Source organism: Podarcis gaigeae (assembly GCF_964106915.1).
Source record: "Podarcis gaigeae genome assembly, chromosome: 1".
Lineage (NCBI taxonomy): Eukaryota > Metazoa > Chordata > Lepidosauria > Squamata > Lacertidae > Podarcis > Podarcis gaigeae.
In genome coordinates, this window is record NC_139678.1 from 66,874,468 (window position 1) to 66,892,705 (window position 18,238).

General features: G+C 43.7%; 1 protein-coding gene across 2 annotated transcripts in view; it reads left to right on the forward strand.

The window, feature by feature from the left end:
- The first annotated feature begins 5,611 nt into the window (after positions 1-5,611).
- PPFIBP2 (PPFIA binding protein 2) overlaps positions 5,612-18,238 on the forward strand; it is a 106,228-nt gene continuing 93,601 nt past the window's right edge. For both annotated transcript variants that reach the window (XM_083724904.1, XM_083724907.1), the window contains exon 1: positions 5,612-5,753. The gene's annotated coding sequence lies outside the window, so the exon portion shown is untranslated. The remainder of the gene's footprint in view (positions 5,754-18,238) is intronic.

Here is an 18,238-nt window from a genome sequence, read left to right on the forward strand (position 1 = left end):
CCCCCCAGATGTTGCGCCTGGTGCAGCCGGCCCCCCCCCTGACCCCCCACGCTACGCCACTGGACACACTCTCTCTCTTGTCCAGTGCCAGATTTATATATAAGCTAAGCAAGCTATAGCTTAGGGCCCAACTCTCTTGGGGGCCCAAACAAAATTTAAAGAAAAAAACACCTGGATGTACATTTCCAAAATATAAGATAAAAAACAAATAAAATAAAACCTACATGCAGCAACTTTGACCAAACTGTGGGAGGCAGTGGAAGACAGGAGTGTCTGGCGTGCTCTGATCCATGGGGTCACGAAGAGTCGGACATGAATAAACGACTAAACAACAACAACATACAGCAACAGTGTTTTGTGTTGTGTAGGCTCTTAATTGCAAATTGCTTTAGATACCTATTAGGTCTATAAATTACCATATAGCATATATTCAACCCAAAAAACAGTGACAATTTGTTGTTGACAAAGGACAGCTGGACATATAAAGGGCCCCATTACCTTCAGTAGCTTAGGGCCTCATCCGGCCCTGCTCTTGTCATACACATAGCTGAAAAATATCAATGGGGAGAAAGGTGGGATGGAATTTTAGAACCCCCCACACAGACTGCAATCCTAACCTCATTTAACTGGAAGAAAGCCTCCATTGAGTTCCAATATGACTTACTTCTGAGTAGACAAGGTTGGATTGCATGAGATAGACTACAAACATTTTTTAATCATTCAATTGGGACTGGAGATGATCTTCAAAGCAAGCTATAGACCCTATGTGGGGAATCTTTGACCTTCAAGATGTTGCTGAGATACACCTACCATCAGCACCAGATGATGGCTAGGAACATACCTGTACTATAATGCTACTATGTTTCTGTGTCCCCTGCATACTGACAGCATCCAACACCTATTTCCCTGATGACCACACCCATGGGCTTCATATTTATGTTGAATAGCATTGGGTCAGAATAGAGCCCTGTGGGAGCACCCAAAGCAACTGCCATGGGGCTGAACATGAGTTGCCCAATGCCATCCTCTAGAATCCCCCCTCTAACCAGGATCAGAACCAACTTCACCCCAGACCTCCCCCTCTCAACCTAAAGAGCCAGTCCAGTAAAATGTCATGGTCAATGATATCAAAAACCTTTGAGGTCCAGGAGAAACAACTGGGTCCCATTCTCTTTGTCTAGCTCCCAGAGAAGGTCGTCCATCAGGACAACCAAGACAGTTTGGGCCCCAAAATAAAACCAGACTGAAATGGGTCTAGATAATCAGCGTTCTCCAAGCACATATGCAGCTGAGTTGCCACAACACCATTCTCTCAAGCCCCTTGCCCTCCAAGGGTGAGATTTGCAACCAGATGATAGTTATCAAGTATCGCTGGAATCAAACAGAGGTTTTGAGCAGCTGCCACACCACTGCCTCTATCAGAGTGTTAAGGACTGCACCCCCATTGATGCAACAATATGTTAATCGTCTAACATTTGGGTGGTACCAAAATGCAATGCTCCATGCTAATATAGAAAAGGTTAATTGTAGGATTGCAATAAATATAATTCCAGTTCATTAAAAAGCAACAACCTATTCTTGCCACCTTTTAATTACGCTGCACAAGTACATTACAACTAATTGCGCGTATTATGACTACTTAAACTCTGCTTGCTATAAATCCCAAACGAACACAGTCACATTCAAGAACACCAAGAACGCTCAGGAAGCAGATGTTGTTTTGGTCTCAGTGTTGAAGATGTGCAGATATCACACACACTCAGTGACCTGTATAGGTGACGAAACACAAGATAACAGAAGCTGTTGTCAGGCTCCAGATCAGCAACCTGCACTCAAGAGACCTGCTCAGCAAACCCTTTGGGCTTGTTAAGTCTCACTATGTGACATGCTATCCTAAAAACCAGATAAGCAGGAGTGAAAGATGTGTTATCAGCTTGAAAACTTGGTCTACTTTAAAAATAAAATAAAATTCTCCAGGACACAGCTTTAGAATGGGGACCCATGAAATTTCACGGATTTGCTTTATTTTTTAAAACACCAATGTACACCTGTCACTCATTTATACAGACTCATTCATTTGAAAGTAGATTGGCTGGAGGAGAAGCCCAGATAAAGCTTTGTTTTTCCCCAGGAGGCAGTTCCGCAGGAGGCAGTTCTATATGTCTACCTTCCCCTTCAGGGGCCGTTTCCTATCTCCGTCTCTGATTCTGTGCTTATTTCCTTAGACATGCATTGGCTGCATTTGGACAGAATTCATTTGAGCTGGGACAAACTGCGGTTAGCTGGCTTGAACAGGTCACCTGTAATATTTTATGATCCTGACTTGCTCTGGTAAAAGTTTAGCTGCATTTCCTATTAACAGAAAGCAACAGTTGTCGAAAATGGAAGTTGATGCTTCTGATCTCGCAGCCATGCTGGAGGGGATCAGGCTTGTGCACGTAACACTAGACGAACACTAACTCCAAATCGTGCCACTCTCTGTAGCCCATGGGGTGAGATTTGCTGGGAGCACTGAGCATCCCGTCTTGAACCTCAGATAGCACACATTTCACTCATCTGCATGGTCCTGGCATGCTAATCACACACCCGTTTTTGCATCTTCCTCAGCACAGGTAGAATGCAGCAGGGAGGTTTCACCCAAGCAAGCTGATGGTTGCCAAAAGGTGTGGCCTCAAAACACTAACATGCTATGGATTAGTGCTGAATGGCATGGTGGAGAGAAGTGCATATCTGACCTCCCAGCAGGTGAATCACAGCTGCTTACTGGGAGAGGAAAGGTGGCAGAAAATGTGGTGCAACGCGAATGCACCAGGAGATGCAGCAGATTGGTTTTGCTGGTGCATCTGCAGTGCGCTTTCCCCCCTCCTAGTCCACAACAGTGACTCACCTGCCATCCTCCTCCTTTCGACCATACCATCCACTACTGCTATGGCTAAGCGCAGTAGAGAGCAAAGAGAAACAGGATCTCCTTTTCTTTGCAATGACTCCTTATCCACCACAAATGAGCATGGATATTAATCACTGTTTTCCTTTCTCATAATACCAGAACCCAGGCTCATCTAATGAAGGTGTAAATGGCGAGAGATTTAAGATAGACAAAAGGAAGTACAAAGCACATTTATTGATTTAGTTAACAGATTTGTAACCTGCTTTTTCAAGCCACGTTCTTCCTAAAGCGGCATTATAATACACACACCAAAACATAAATCAAATATGATTTGAAAGATCTACTTCGTATTACCATTAAAACCAGCACAAAAGTAAGAGATTGTGCAACGTAGAAAAATCAGACAGTAGCACCATTTCTAGTTCTAGTACATTTCTCTGTCACAAGAGGCGTTGATGGCCACCAACTCAGATGGCAACTTAGAAATTCATGGAAAATGAGGCTATGAAAGACTACTGGAGAGATGGTGGCTACATGCCACCTCCATTTGTACAGAGGACTTTTGCTCTCATAGTTGGCCATTGCAGGAAGGAGGATGCTGGGCGACATAAGCCTTTGGTCTGATCCAAAAGGACCCTTCTTATGTTCTGAAAAGTCCCACTGTGGTCATAAGAAGCTTTTGCATAGGACTGCAGCCTTAGTTTGCTCATCACCACCCAGTTTCTGGTATCTCTTCCTTTAAGGAAGCAAATTGGCTTTGCTTTTAACCACAAAAACGTAGGCAGTAATTCGTTTTGAAAAAAAATCCTGAAAGTGGAGGTTCTTATGATTTCAGCAGTTAGGATTTTAAAAACAACATATAATGGGGAAAAACCCACAATACAATTAAGGGAATTGGCAACATCCTGTACATTTAACTAGTCAATGGAACTGTGCAATTGTATGTTAAATGGAAATACATATATTGTGACTTCCGTGGAATCCCATGAATTTCACAGACACACTGTTGAGCAGATTAGCAGGTCTAGACTCCTTGGGGATTTATGTACTTTAAATTGGATTAGAGAGAGAACCTTAGAGGTAATGATCATTGAAATCAGTGGCATTTATTTCTGAATAATCATGGTTCGCATTAGGCTGCAGTTCTATGCACACTTACTTAGAAGTAAGTTTCACTGAGTTCCTTACTTCCATGTAACCATACATAACAAGGAAAAGTACAGTGGTACCTCGGGTTAAGAACTTAATTCGTTCTGGAGGTCCGTTCTTAACCTGAAACTGTTCTTAACCTGAAGAACCACTTTAGCTAATGGGACCTCCTGCCGCCGCCGCGCAATTTCTGTTCTCATCCTGAAGCAAAGTTCTTAACCCGAGGTACTATTTCTGGGTTAGCAGAGTCTGTAACCTGAAGTGTCTGTAATCTGAAGCATCTGTAACCCGAGGTACCACTGTATGTTTATTTGAACTGTACGTTCAACTGAAATTAATGTGACTCCCATGTAAGTATGGAAGAAATAGGATGAAAATAGCACAGAAGGGAAAATATCCCCAGATTCAGCTTTTCCTATTGCAGGACTATAGTGTAGGGATGGGGAACCAGTCAGTGTAGACAGGGATGAGCCAGGGATGTTGTTGGACTCCAACTCCCATCATTTCCAGGCAGCATGGTCAATATTCAAGGATCATGGGAGCTGTAGTCCAATGACGTCTGAATGGAAACAAGTCCCACCATCCCTGGCTCTGACAATACCGTTGATGGAAAAATAAATAAAGGAGAATTCCTGGATGCCAAAATCCAAGTCTGGGGCAAGTACTCATTGGTGAGAGAACTCCAGTCTACATGAACTAAGCATGTAGAGAGGGCTGAGCTGGTGACTCCAGTTCGGCTTCACAGCTCTCAAAGCCACTCTTTTGAGTTCCTATACCAACCAAGTTCACTTTGTAACTAAGCTAAGGTTTACTGCCTGTGCAATCATTCTGAAACACATGAATCTGGCCTTTGGGGGAATTTGTAAGTATAATAAATTTTAACCTTACCATATGTGTGCTCTTTTCCTATGCTGGGGGGAAGAGGGAAACTTGGGAAAGAAACTATTTCAAGGGGGCCTTTGGAACTCACTTGGAGGGGCATATTCTAAAGGTCAAACAGCCTCTATTTCCATGCTTTACTTTGCTGCCTGTGTTGTGACTTTGCATATCTGTTGGGGATTCCTTGGCCTCCAGGAATTCTCCCTTCTACAATTTTTCCCTTCAACCAACAAATACTAAGTGAGCTGGGTGGGCTCTTTTTAAGTCAGCTTCCTAGTTCTGATGAGTTTTAACCCAAGCAACCTCAAGGTGGCCGCAGGTGTCCCCCCCCCTCCTGTAGTGGAGGCGAAGCTGCACCTGCTGACATTCTCCCTTCCATAGACCCCCGTCCCCCTTGCAAGGCCCCTGTACTCAGAACTAAGCCCCACTGAAACCAACGGGACTGACTCTCGAGTAAGCGTACAGAACCCCCCTCTAACCAGCAGGCTAAGCTTGCTGCTGCACGCAGGAGCCCAGAAGCAGCAGCCCGAGGCTCGTGCCCCATAACTGCGGTCCGCGCGTCTCCCTCCGCCCGGGAGCAAGGCCGGCGGGACTCCCATGCGCCCGGGACCCGCGTCCCGGCGCCACGCTCCTCTCCGAGTGGGGAATCACGTGGGGACCCTCGCGGCCGTCTGGCCCCGTCTCGGGAGCCAATTGGTGCGCGTGCCGCGAGGGGGCTTGGAGGCGCCTAGGAGCCCGAGCGCGCGCAGCAGGGACGCGGCTGCTTAAAAGGGCTGCGCGGAGAGAAAGGCAGCCGCGCGTTCTTCCGCGGCAGCGCCGCCGGACCTCACCGGGCAAGGTTAGTGGCGTCGCGCCCGCCTTTTGGGACGCAAAGCCGGGCTGGCTGGGCAGAAATCGCCGTCGAGCTCTCTGCCTGCCGCGGCGGGGGGGGGGGCTTTGAAACCCCCTAGCGAGTCCCTGGGGGGGGGGCTGGGGCTGGGGAGAGGGAGTCTTCTGTCGCTGCTTCCTCAGGTGTGTTGCATAGGCTTGTTTCACTGGCCGCCTAACTTTCTTTCGCAAACTTAGAGCGTAGTTTCTCTTCTCTCTTTTTTTTGCGGGGCAGGTGAGGTAGTTCTTAAACTATGGAACTCGCTGCCACAGCATGTCACGACAGCCACTAACCTGGATGGGCTTTTAAAAGAGGAGGATGAGGCAAATTTATGGAGGTGGAGGCAGTTAGCCGTGATGGCTCTGCCCTGCCTTCGTGGGCAGAGGCAATAACACTGCTTGAATACCAGTTGCAGGAAACCATGGGGGGGGGGGAGGTGTTCTGGTGCTCAGGTTTCCCACCTGGTTGGCCGCTGTGAGAACAGGATCCTGGACTGGGTGAGCCACTGAGCCCATCCAGCAGGCTCTTCTCATGTTCTTGTGTCTGCGATGGGGGGAGGCGGAACCTCTTTGCTTCTTCCTAATGGATTGTGCTGCTCAGCACATTTTTAAAAGAAGTAAATTTCCATTGAAAACAGAGTATCTTATTTCTGAATGTCTTGGGGTTTTTAAAACAACTTGCATTGCGATACTAATTGTGCTTTTACTTTGGAGCAAATCCCATTATTTCCAGTTAGACTCAAGAGTGCAATCCTGTATTCCGAAGTTAGCCCTGCTGAGTTCAATTCCCAAGTACTTGGGGATCCAATCCTGCACGTACTGACTTGGAAGTTCCATTTTCTGAGGGGGAAAATGCCTGGGATCAGACTGCAGTTTCGGAGTTAGCGTTTTAAGATTGCAGCCTCACTGGAATGTGAGGTCCTGAGATAAGCACTACATTTATTAAAGGGAAATGTCCTGGGAGGTGCTTTGTACCAGGGCACACTATGTACCCAGCACTGTCTCTGGCTGGCAACATTTCTCCAAAATATCTGAGCAGACAACCTTCACATCACCTGTGATCTTTTCTTTTAACACGAGGTGCCAAGGGTAGAAGTTGACTTTCTGCATGCAAGCGCAGTACTGTGATCCTCCCCTTCCTTAGTCTTTGGAAACATTTGCCCTTAATTCTGACTGTGTGGGACAGTGATGGGAGGCATGCTTTGCACATGCTCAGAGGCACATGAAGGAGTGAGCAGAGCTGGGCCTGCTGCCCCTCCCCAGTCTGCACTCTGGTGAAGGTGTGAATAGAGCCTACCTTGCCTAAAAGTTGCTTTCTTATAGACCCTCTCAATGAGATTGGGAACCCTACAGGAGATGGGGTTTCTGATCATTTATCCAGAGCAGGAATAGCCAATATGGTATATTCCAGATGTTGCATACTACAACTCCCATGATCTGTGACCACTGCCCATTGTGACTAGGGCTGATGGGAGTTGTGGTGCTAAAAAAATGGAGGACATCATGTTGACTACATCTGATCCAGAGCTGGCTCTGTTCTGACCTTTAGCAGACTACGTGCGTGTAGGGGATGTGGACAGCAGGGACAGTTTTTGCATGCGCTCGCGCGCTCTCTCTCTCTCTCTCTCTCTCTCTCTCACACACACACACACACACGGTATCTTAACTGGACTAGGCCATATTATCATGCCTACTCCAAGCAGCTGGTTCTTGGACTTGAGGTATGATGCTATTCAGAAGTAAATCCTGCTCTTTTCCATGAGGCTTGTAAGCATGCAGTCTTTTGTAAACCGCTTTGAGGTGTATAAATAAATTAAAGGTTCTAATCTTGAATTCCATTCATCCTCAGCTCATTGAAACTTTGGCTGCAATGAAAGTAAACATCTGGAGCTGACTGAGGCATAATTCTTAATGCCAAAAGATGCAATCTATAATAAAATCCCAGCAGTATGTTCCTTATGGCTGCAATCCTGTACTTGCTTACCTGGGAGGAAGCTTTACTGAACTCAGTTGAACTTACTTCTGGGTAGGCAGGTTGCCAGGTAAATGCCTCTGGGTTTTTTTAAAAGAAAAATTGTGGTTTTTTGGTATTAAACCGTCAGTCTTTTGCATAGGTAAGAATGCACTCTTACCCTCTATGTTAGTCTACTCTATACTTTCAAGCATATCACACTAGGAGCTGTGGGCCTGCATCATCCTGGGATATGTGTGTGATGAGCTGAATATTATTATTATTATTATTATTATTATTATTATTATTATTATTATTATTATTCCACCCTATACCTGGTGGTATATAAAACCACAAAATACATAATCAAAATGCACTAGCTGCCTGAGCACATTAATCTTTGACAGGTATCCTATGCAGACACAACTTAAGGCTTGAGTTTGACAGAAGCTGACGAGCATTTGAAACTAGTCACTTTGAGCCTTTGTCCTTTTTTTAGTCATCCATTGCAAATGGGTTCAGAGTTGTCAAGAAGTCAAAGCATTGCAACAAAATCAGCAGCACAAGCTGGAAGTATGTTTTACATTTAATTGCACTGGAGCTTTCTTCCCAGTGTGGTGTAGTGGTTAAGAGCGGTAGTCTCGTAATCCTGGGGAACCAGGTTCGCGTCTCCGGTCCTCCACATGCAGCTGCTGGGTGACCTTGGGCCAGTCACACTTCCTTGAAGTCTCTCAGCCCCACTCACCTCACAGAGTGTTTGTTGTGGGGGAGGAAGGGAAAGGAGAATGTTAGCCGCTTTGAGACTCCTTAAAGGGAGTGAAAGGCGGGATATCAAATCCAAACTCTTCTTCTTCTTCCAGTGCATGTACTTGGGCTCTTGGACTTAATGTGGATTTAGTCCAGTCCTCTCTATGTTCACCTTGAAGTAAATCCCACTGTGTCTAGCATGGCTTATACTGGAATAAGGGTAACCAGGAGTTGTGTTTGAGTAGCTATTGAGTTTCACTCTTGGGGGAATGTAGCAGGGTTCCTGGATTACACAGAGCTTTTCTTTATATTGTTGGCTAACGTAGTTCAAAAATATTTGGATGTCCTATAATGGTTAACAGGCAACTTCAAGTCCTACAAATGGCTTTTGATTTCTAGGGTAAAAAGTGTTGTCTCTTTTGGAACATAAGGCAATAGATACCAATGGTATGATTTAAATGGCAACATGGAAGTCTGGCTGAAGCATGGATGACTAGAAATGGGAACCATATATTCTGCGATGCACTCTTGGGGTCTTGTAAAGTTGATGTCTTTTAAACATTTGTTGTCTTTTGGGGATTTATTATTTCTCTTACCCAAAACATATTACTTTGATCTCACAAGCTTTGCGTCTTACTGCTTTGCTGTAAGATAGTAGCTTTATAGCAGCTGAGAAATGCAGATTTAAGTGTCACTGTTAGATTATTTGCAATGATGAGAGTGGCCATCTCCTATACTTGAGAGACACTCTGCACAAATGGAAAACATTGCAATGAGACAGAAGCATTGTTACTCCAAAAAATATTCTCTGGAGTCTGTGGTTCCATAAAGGACCCATTGAGAGCCACTGAAATCAGGGGGACTTCCTAATAAGTAAATAAGACTGCAAAACTATCCCCACCTCCTGGGAGCGAGCCTCACTGAATTCCATGACTTACTTCTGAGTAGACCAGGTTAAGATTGCTGGGTAAGTCAGTGCATTTTCTGGTGTGGATGGGTACGCATTTCTACTGAAAGTTTGGTATTGCAATGAAATGGTTGAAGGCTGTAGAAGATGGAGGGAAGCCTCAATTCAGTTCTTCCTTACTTGTGTGCTGTATAGGTCATAGCAAAAGTGACTAATCTGTAGACCTCCACAAGTTGTTGGACTCCAGCTCCCATAGGCCACAGCAAACAAAGCCGGTGGTCAGGTATGATGGAAGTTGGAACCACACAACACCTAGAGGGCCAGAGGTTAGCCACCACTGCACGATATTGATACATGATAAAATCAGAAGTTGTTGTTACTAAATTGTCACTTCTGACATTCTTGAGGCTGGAAAATACACTTGGAGCTAGGCTGAATAGGGACATTAAAATATTCTCCTAGCACTTAAGATTTCAGGGGGTGGTGTGTATGTGTGTGTCAGCCCCAAACAATTGGTATCATGTTGTTATCAATTAAGAATTTGATATATTTTTTCCATCTCTTCTAACAAAATGGGGAAGCCACACTTGCCCTGTTTTTTTGGGGGGGGGCATTCGAGTCACCTTCAGATTGAAGCAGGAACCTACTCATTTTCCACCCCCCCTTTTTTTTAAAAAGCATACTTCTCAGATGAAATAGAGGTTTTTTGAAACATCAGTCTGCTCTGCTGTTTTCCAAAGAAACTCCTAATTGCACTTCTAATTGATGTTGTGGATTACAATTTGGTTGTAATATATCTGAAGAGACTAGGTTTTTGTGTTGTGGTCAAGAGAATCATATTCCACATTTTTGAAAGATGACTTCTGCATCCCTTGAGGTAAAGTCTGCTGGAAAAAGTATAACTGTTGGTTTTTGCTGTACTGATAGTACATAAAGCTGAGGAGGCAAACACTGGCATTCTAGATTGCATGAGGTGAAGTCGATTTACAGCGAAAGTACTTTTCATCATGGTTTGGTTCTGGAAATGGAAGTTGTAGGGCAGTGCAAGATCTAGGCTTAAGACCAAACTCATTATAGATATTGCACAAGATTAGTATTAGAGGCTGTTTTTATCACAGTAGCCTTACTGAGGTCAACAAAACTGTGCATAGAATTGCTTTGAAGTGGACTGTTGCTTTTCAGATGTTGATAATACTCTGTAATTCTCAGTCATGTAACAGGATTTGTGGATCAAGGACCCTTGAAGTGGTTTTTTTTAAAAAAAGTGCTTAATTGAAACCACGTCATGAAGTGTTTGTGTTTTCTACTTAATCTGAAGCTAACTAGTTAATACAATTTGCCTTAAAATCCCTGGCCCAACAGTGCTGCTGGGAAGGTTACAGTACTGGTGCTTTTGTTTCTCATTAGCCAGACTTTGGCTCCTGGATTATATTGTGGTCACTGGACAGTGTGAATGGAAATAGGATTAAAAGTAGTCCCTAATCTGTCAATGCGTGGTGCACCAACTCACTTTGGGCCTTTCCCGTACATCGGTTTCTATCACAACAAGTGTATGTATGCTTCTGAGTTGCACAGAATCCAGGTTTTTCTTCTTCCCCTGTAAGAAAGCACTTCTGTTTAGGCGATGTCTCCTATTCCTAGCATTCAGACAGCCATCTATTGTCGCTGGGGAAAATGCATTCCTTTCGTCAGCTGGTGGGACCATTCTCATTGGGAGTGCTGTCTGAAATGTGAGCCTGAAATGACACTATTGGAAGATGCTTGTAATTGGAGACATATAAGAGCCACCACAACTTCTCCTCCACTAATGCTACCCTCATCCTATCCCATGTTGGTGTTCCCCAATGCTTGGTCTGCATGGGAACTGAAGTGGAGACTGAGAAGTCTTGTGGAAAATGTCAGCATAATTTCAGCTCCAGTGTGAGTTCACTTCATACAGAATGAATGTGTGTGATCCAGTCTTTCTTTAAAACATTTCGAATGAAAATTCCTAGGGCAATTAAAAACTCAGCTCAGGAAGCACAACTACGGTAATCAGTAAAACAGTTTGCGACTGTTAAAGACAGTGCTAAAACAAAAACACACCAGATGTTAAAAGGCTGGGAAAATATTTGCTGAGTGCTGAAAAGTTGTTGGCATAGGTACCAGGCGAGTTTTCCTAGTTTTCCTAGAGAGGGATTTCACAAGCAGGCAACAGAACCAGAAAGGCCCTCTCTTCTGTTGTCATCTACTACACTTCACATGAGTAGTTTAAGGCAGCCATTGCTGACCTGGTGATGATGATTTGGCTGCAACTCCCATCAGCCTCAGCCATTGCAGTTGGTTTAAGAAAAAGGAGTAGCAGTACCTACTTCCTATTCAGTGTAGCTTCAAGTACGGTATCTTGCCAGCTTCTCTACCTCTCTTCCTCATCCCCCCCTCATTCCACCTTTACATGTTATCATGCTAATGTATTCTGCCTTACAGCTGGAAAAAACACAGGAAGGGATATTTGATGCTGGAAGAGATGGGTATTGAAGCATGGGCATAGCCAAGGGGGGCAGGGTAAATACTTAACAAACTGAGATTCTGCCCCCCACCCCAGCATAAATCCTGGCTATGCCCATGTTTTGGAGCATGACCAGACCTCTGCACCCCACCCACTTGCTGCAGATACCAACCCTCCTGAAAACAGTTTTCTTGGGCATAGCAAATGGGTGGAATGTGTCAGAGGCGCAAGCATGTCAAGCATTCTCCCGGTGTGGTCTCAGATGCTCATGGAGGTTGCCCCAGTCATGTCTGCCATGGTCCAGAGGTGATGAAAATACCGTTTGTTTCGCTATGCAGAAGAATTGGGGAAGCAGCCCCCTTTGCATTCTCTGAATCAGGTATGCACAAAGAAGCTTGATGGACATGGCTTTGTGCATCACACTGGAGTTCATCGCGGATTCCACTTTGCCCAAGTCTGGAGTGGACTGTAGAAGCTAAAGTGGTATGTAACCATTCTGCTCTCCACCCAAACTTTGCATGTCTTGCCAAAACTAGCAGTGCTGGATTTAGGGCACAGGACGTTAAGCCGAGGGGATGCAAAATAATAATAATAGTAATAATAATAATAATAATAATAATAATAATAATAATAATAATAGTGCCAATACAATATTACCAAAGTCCACCCCAGAAACTAGGAGCCCAGCGAGTTTGGCAAGTTCTTAAATTCAGATTGCATACCATACTCATTGGCTTTGGCAGTAACTAGTTCTTGCCTACACATGGAATTATTTTAATGTTGTAGACATAGATCTTCAATATTAATAGGGAATGATTCATCCACACTAATTATGCCTTTATACAACCCACTGGAGTGCGTGTGTTTGTGTGGCTGAGTTTTTCTTGGATTGTTTTTTTAGCTAAAAACTGATTAATCTTGAGGCTTTAGTCATTTTGATTACCATGATCAGCTGAGCTCTGAATGCAGAATGAATCTGCCTGTAGATTCTGAGGAGTTTCTGTGATGGCATTTGCTCAGTTTACTCTCCTAATTGCATTATTTAGGAACCAAGTGGTGCATTTCTTTAGTTTGCTGAGGGGGTGGAGTCGGTGTGTGGGTGTGTGTAACTGAGCATCCTTGGTTGCAAAGTTGCTAGTTCTCAGATGGGTGTCTGTATCTCGGATTTCGACTCTGCAAAGCATATGTTTGAACCTAAAGCTGTGTTAGTGCAATAAGCACACTAAATGATAACATATGCTTAGGAATCTGTAATCAGCATGCTCTCAGCTGACTCATTGCACTAAGACTTTTTGATGAATTATACTAATGGTAAATTGTCAACTAAAGCTTTCTAATGGTACCTCTTCCCAGAAATTATATGAAGCAAATCAGGTTTGTTGAAGAGATAAGAGACTGGCATTAAGGGAAGATCTTGGAAACATTAACTTGTGCTTTTTGAAGCATTGTACATTGGCAAATGAGATGCACATTGAGAGCTAAATAGTGTTCTTTCCTAGTTGAGTTTCCCTCATTATCCAATGTAGATTTGCAGTTTGGTTGTTTTGACTTCATTGAAATCTGGATTTGATGTTAATTGGTCTGATTAATTATCTTTCAATGTAATCAGTGCAAGTCCAAGGCTGATTTGCATAGCCATTAATCCTGTTTAGAAAGAGAAAGTGCAGGGCTCACTGAATATAAATGGCAAGTATGCACAACATAAAGTGTGCATCCATTATACCTGAAATGTGCTGTTACACGCTTTACGCACCTCATGTCTTCACAGAAATGAAAGCTACAAATAGTACATTCAAATACTACACATCTTCTGATATTTGTTGCTAAAGTTTATATTTGTACTGTCAAAATTTCAAAAGACACTGAGATCTTGGAGTACTTAAAATGGCCAGATTATCATTCTTATTTTTTTTGGGGGGGGGACCACTCCTCTTTAGAAGACTAAATGTTGAAAGAAGGATTTATACAAATCAGCAAGAATACTGAAATCTAGAATGAATATAAATTAGATCAAGGAAAGTTCATTCAATTCAATACTTTCTCTTAATATAGTTATGGTTGGTATCTGACTAAGCTACGTTTAGAGTAGACTAGTTGAAACAGAGTCACAGAATCGGCGTTGGATGGCACCATGAGGGTCATCAAGGCCAACCTCCTGCAATGCAGGAATTTTTTTGCCCAACGTGGGGCTCAAACCCATAACCCTGAAATTTATAGTCTCATGCTCTACCAACTGAGCTATCTCTCTGAGTTAGTCATAACTAGCTTGCACGCTCCTTAAGTTAGGGGCCACTGGCCTTTTGGGGCCTGTGGTCATATTTGCAAACCAGGGAAAACTGCAATGGGCATGACATGCAACTTTCCTCTCCCTAGCAATAATCCCCATTGAAAGTGCCTCTGTGCAAAATTAGTGGGGGGGGGGAGTGTTCTGTTGGTTAAGGATGCTTAATTTACTTGGGGAACAAGACCTTGGGAGAACCAAGAAGGCTTTTGCAAGCTGCTATGCGCCTGTGAATGCTGTTAGCAAGCCATATAAATTGTTTCAGTATGGTATACGTAAAGGGATTCCACAGTTTGATAAACTCAGTAACAGTGCTTAAGGTCTATAAAGTACAATTGTAGTAACTTTGTCCATAAGCCTCGTGCCACATCGTTGGATTGTAAGTAATCTTGCCGGCCTGTGGTATAATTTTATACAACAAATAATTGGGATACTACTATTACTGCCCCCTTCATGGATCACTGCCTTGCCGTGGCGAAGGGGCTTGAATAACTCAGAGAAGCTTTGAGCTATGCCATGCAGGGCCACCCAAGATGGAGTGTTTTGCCCAAACGTGATCCGCCTGGAGCAGGAACCGGCAAGCCACTCCAGTATCCCTGCCAAGAAAACTCCATGGACAAAGACAACAGGCATATAAAAGTTATGACGCTGGAAGATGAGCCCCTCAGGTCGGAAGGCGTCCAACATGCTACTGAGGAAGAACGGAGGACAAGTACAAGTAGATTCAGAGCTGATGAATGGGCTGGGCCAAAGCTGAAAGGACGCTCAGTTGCAGATATGCCTGGAAGCGAAAGGAAAGTCCAATGCTGTAAAGAAAAATATTGCATAGGAACCTGGAATGTAAGAACCATGAACCTTGGTAAGTTGGATGTGGTAAAAAATGAGATGGCAAGTATAAATATTGACATTCTGGGCATCAGTGAACTGGACAGAGTGCCTGAAGAACTATGGATGGAGGCTCGTAACATTATACAGGAGGCAGCAACTAAAACCATCCCAATGAAAAGGAAATGCAAGAAAGCAAAGTGGCTGTCCAACGAGGCCTTACAAATAGCGGGGGAGAGAAGGCAAGCAAAATGCGAGAGAGATAGTGAAAGATACAGGAAATTGAATGCAGATTTCCAAAAAATAGCAAGGAGAGACAAGAAGGCCTTCTTAAACGAGCAATGCAAAGAAATAGAAGAAAACAATAAAATGGGAAAAACCAGAGATCTGTTCAAGAAAATTGGAGATATGAAAGGAACATTTCGTACAAAGATCACCATAATAAAAGACAAAAGTGGAAAGGACTTCACAGAATCAGAAGACATCAAGAAGAGGTGGCAAGAATACACAGAGGAATTATACCAGAAAGATATGAATGTCTCGTACACCCCAGGTAGTGTGGTTGCTGACCTTGACCCAGACATCCTGGAGAGTGAAATTAAATGGGCCTTAGAAAGCATTGCTAATAACAAGGCCAGGGGAAGTGATGATATTCCAGCTAAACTATTAAAATTTTTAAACGATGATGCTGTTAAGGTGCTACACTCAATATGCAAACAAATTTGGAAAACTCAGCAGTGGCCCGAGGATTGGAGAAGATCAGTCTACATCCCAATCCCAAAGAAGGGCAGTGCCAAAGAATGCTCCAACTATCGCACAATTGCACTCATTTCACACGCTAGCAAGGTTATGCTTAAAATTCTACAAGGCAGGCTTAAGCAGTATGTGGACCGAAAACTCCCAGAAGTGCAAACTAGATTTTGAAGGGGCAGAGGAACCAGAGACCAAATTGCAAACATGCGCTGGATTATGGAGAAAGCTAGAGAGTTCCAGAAAGACATCTACTTCTGCTTCATTGACTATGCAAAAGCCTTTGACTGTGTCAACCACAGCAAACTATGGCAAGTTCTTAAAAAAATGGGAGTGCCTGATCACCTCATCTGTCTCCTGAGAAATCTCTATGTGGGACAAGAAGCTACAGTTAGAACTGGATATGGAACAACTGATTGGTTCAAAATTGGGAAAGGAGTACGGCAAGGCTGTATATTGTCTCCCTGCTTATTCAACTTATATGCAGAATTCATCATGCGAAAGGCTGGGCTGGATGAATCCCAAGCCGGAATTAAGATCGCCGGAAGAAATATCAACAACCTCAGATATGCAGATGACACAACCTTGATGGCAAAAAGTGAGGAAGAATTAAAGAACCTTTTAATGAGGGTGAAAGAGGAGAGCGCAAAATATGGTCTGAAGCTCAACATCAAAAAAACGAAGATCATGGCCACTGGTCCCATCACCTCCTGGCAAATAGAAGGGGAAGAAATGGAGGCAGTGAGAGATTTTACTTACTTGGGCTCCATGATCACGGCAGATGGTGACAGCAGTCACGAAATTAAAAGACGCCTTCTCCTTGGGAGAAAGGCGATGGCAAACCTAGACAGCATCTTAAAAAGCAGAGACATCACCTTGCCAACAAAGGTCCGTATAGTTAAAGCCATGGTTTTCCCAGTAGTGATGTATGGAAGTGAAAGCTGGGACCATAAAGAAGGCTGATCGCCGAAGAATTGATGCTTTTGAATTATGGTGCTGGAGGAGACTCTTGAGAGTCTCCATGGACTGCAAGAAGATCAAATGCATCCATTCTTAAGGAAATTAGCCCTGGGTGCTCACTGGAAGGACAGATCGTGAAGCTGAGGCTCCAATACTTTGGCCACCTCATGAGAAGAGAAGACTCCCTGGAAAAGACCCTGATGTTGGGAAAGATGGAGGGCACAAGGAGAAGGGGACGACAGAGGACAAGATGGTTGGACAGTGTTCTCAAAGCTACAAACATGAGTCTGACCAGACTGCGGGAGGCAGTAGAAGACAGGAGTGCCTGGCATGCTCTGGTCCATGGGGGCATGAAGAGTCGAACACGACTAAACGACTAAACAACAACAACTATTGCTGCTGCTGCTGCTACTACTACTGTTACTACTACTACTACTACTACTACTATCTGCACCATTTTTCTTTCAATTCAGCGATGTAACCATGCACCTAAGGGTCATATCAGTTACCTCAGGAAGCATGTATCTCAATGTGCCATTTCCTGAGATAACAGTGAGGTGTGGCAGATGAGAGAGAGCTATGCTTAACCTCCTCCATGTCCACCATGAGGCCACCCCTCCCTTGGCCTCACTTCTGGTGTTGGAGTTCAGCTTGCAGGGGCACCTGTAAAATGACAGGTGCATTCTCAGGAAAATATCAGTGGGTGGGGAAGGAGTTAATGGTATTCACTGACTCGCTCTGGAAAATACCCTCAAGGTCACATTAGCTTTAGGATGTAAATAATAGAATTTGGAATCCTGTGTTTTCCTTGTATAGGTTGGCCCCAACCATCTTGTACAATTTCAGTTTAGAAGCTATTCGTGTAAGTTGGTGGAAGAGATGTCATTGGCTGACACTGGTATAAACAGAAATGCATGTCACATCGCCTCTTTTTAAAGAAGCAATGAATTGAAAGAATTAATACTAATTGGAATGCGTGCCAAGATTGACAACTATATCCACTCTGTTCCTAGCCTTCAAAGTGACATTACAGAGTACTCCACAAATAAATAATAACTATATTTTTGTCCATTTCATTCACATATTTGGGACATTTGCCAGCCTTTGAGACTTGCAGGCATCATTATTCAGGAATTGCTGTGTTGTGGGAAGAAGCTTGTCATGGCGGGTGTGTTGTATGGGTATTTATGGCCATTTATAGCTCGACACTGGTTCACTTTCATGAAATCAGATGTGCAGAACATCTTCTTTTGTTTGCCTTAAACCATAAGGAATCTCCAAACTTTCGGCCTCTGTCTCTCCTGCCATATACTGTGTGAGTTAAAGTCTGCCCTATTTCATGGAAACCGTTGTAACAGTTAATGAAGTGTGACACATTTATGTCGTGCTTTTCACTAAGTGTTACAATTTGTTGTTGCTTCAAGAAAATAAGAACATAATACTAAACTGTTAAGCTGGTCAAAATGTGCCTTAAGAACCAGATGCAGCATTTCCCAGCTAATTCAATTAAGTAGAGAGAGGGGCCATTGTATACATTGTGGCAACTT